Here is a 2,437-nt window from a genome sequence, read left to right on the forward strand (position 1 = left end):
AACCGGCGCCAGGCGCCAGGTGCCGCAGGCCAGCCGCTCCAGCGCTTCAGCGCTCGTACCACACAACATTGGCGTTAGTTTTGAGAAGCACGCGTGGTTCCGCACGCGGCGCACGGCTACTGCGAGCCGTACAGGTAGCGTGTTGCGCGACACGACACGCACATCGAAAGACATGCAGTCTAGTCGGTAATGATCCTTCCGCAGGTTCACCTACGGAAACCTTGTTACGACTTTTACTTCCTCTAAATGATCAAGTTTGGTCATCTTTCCGGTAGCATCGGCAACGACAGAGTCAATGCCGCGTACCAGTCCGAAGACCTCACTAAATCATTCAATCGGTAGTAGCGACGGGCGGTGTGTACAAAGGGCAGGGACGTAATCAACGCGAGCTTATGACTCGCGCTTACTGGGAATTCCTCGTTCATGGGGAACAATTGCAAGCCCCAATCCCTAGCACGAAGGAGGTTCAGCGGGTTACCCCGACCTTTCGGCCTAGGAAGACACGCTGATTCCTTCAGTGTAGCGCGCGTGCGGCCCAGAACATCTAAGGGCATCACAGACCTGTTATTGCTCAATCTCGTGCGGCTAGAAGCCGCCTGTCCCTCTAAGAAGAAAAGTAATCGCTGACAGCACGAAGGATGTCACGCGACTAGTTAGCAGGCTAGAGTCTCGTTCGTTATCGGAATTAACCAGACAAATCGCTCCACCAACTAAGAACGGCCATGCACCACCACCCACCGAATCAAGAAAGAGCTATCAATCTGTCAATCCTTCCGGTGTCCGGGCCTGGTGAGGTTTCCCGTGTTGAGTCAAATTAAGCCGCAGGCTCCACTCCTGGTGGTGCCCTTCCGTCAATTCCTTTAAGTTTCAGCTTTGCAACCATACTTCCCCCGGAACCCAAAAGCTTTGGTTTCCCGGAGGCTGCCCGCCGAGTCATCGGAGGAACTGCGGCGGATCGCTGGCTGGCATCGTTTATGGTTAGAACTAGGGCGGTATCTGATCGCCTTCGAACCTCTAACTTTCGTTCTTGATTAATGAAAACATACTTGGCAAATGCTTTCGCTTCTGTTCGTCTTGCGACGATCCAAGAATTTCACCTCTAACGTCGCAATACGAATGCCCCCGCCTGTCCCTATTAATCATTACCTCGGGTTCCGAAAACCAACAAAATAGAACCGAGGTCCTATTCCATTATCCCATGCACACAGTATTCAGGCGGGCTTGCCTGCTTTAAGCACTCTAATTTGTTCAAAGTAAACGTGCCGGCCCACCGAGACACTCACTCAAGAGCACCCTGGTAGGATTGCAACGGGGTCCGCCTCGGGACGCACGAGCACGCACGAGGCGCGTCGCACGCCTTCAGCTCGCCCCACCGGCAGGACGTCCCACGATACATGCCAGTTAAACACCGACGGGCGGTGAACCAACAGCGTGGGACACAAATCCAACTACGAGCTTTTTAACCGCAACAACTTTAATATACGCTATTGGAGCTGGAATTACCGCGGCTGCTGGCACCAGACTTGCCCTCCAATAGATACTCGTTAAAGGATTTAAAGTGTACTCATTCCGATTACGGGGCCTCGGATGAGTCCCGTATCGTTATTTTTCGTCACTACCTCCCCGTGCCGGGAGTGGGTAATTTGCGCGCCTGCTGCCTTCCTTGGATGTGGTAGCCGTTTCTCAGGCTCCCTCTCCGGAATCGAACCCTGATTCCCCGTTACCCGTTACAACCATGGTAGGCGCAGAACCTACCATCGACAGTTGATAAGGCAGACATTTGAAAGATGCGTCGCCGGTACGAGGACCGTGCGATCAGCCCAAAGTTATTCAGAGTCACCAAGGCAAACGGACCGGACGAGCCGACCGATTGGTTTTGATCTAATAAAAGCGTCCCTTCCATCTCTGGTCGGGACTCTGTTTGCATGTATTAGCTCTAGAATTACCACAGTTATCCAAGTAACGTGGGTACGATCTAAGGAACCATAACTGATTTAATGAGCCATTCGCGGTTTCACCTTAATGCGGCTTGTACTGAGACATGCATGGCTTAATCTTTGAGACAAGCATATGACTACTGGCAGGATCAACCAGGGAGCTGCGTCAACTAGAGCTGAGCAGCCGGCCGCCCGGGAGTGTGTCCCGGGGGCCCGCGCGAACACGCAAGCGTCCGCTCAATTATTCTGCAAACAGGAGGAGGCTGAGCTCCCCTGCACAATACACCTCGAAACCCTCTCAGGTCCCGGCGGCGCGCAGCGCCGTCCTAAGTACTTGGTCGGGTTCGAGAGAGGCGCAATCGCCCGGAGTTTGGCGAGTAGACGCTTTAGGTGCGACCACCCGTGCTCCCAACTGAGCTTGCCGCTGCCGACAGAGGCCCGGGAGCGTGCTGTCGTGGCATTGCCGGCGGGAGACAACACGCGCCACCTACGGTGGCCGG

The 2,437-nt window shown here is 54.5% G+C and overlaps 1 non-coding gene across 1 annotated transcript; it reads right to left on the bottom strand.

The window, feature by feature from the left end:
- Nucleotides 1-187: 187 nt before the first annotated feature.
- On the bottom strand, nucleotides 188-2,097 carry LOC124590128. The gene has a single exon (XR_006976361.1). It is a non-coding gene; the product is annotated as a small subunit ribosomal RNA (ribosomal RNA).
- Nucleotides 2,098-2,437: the final 340 nt, after the last annotated feature.

Source organism: Schistocerca americana, unplaced genomic scaffold (assembly GCF_021461395.2).
Source record: "Schistocerca americana isolate TAMUIC-IGC-003095 unplaced genomic scaffold, iqSchAmer2.1 HiC_scaffold_742, whole genome shotgun sequence".
NCBI lineage: Eukaryota > Metazoa > Arthropoda > Insecta > Orthoptera > Acrididae > Schistocerca > Schistocerca americana.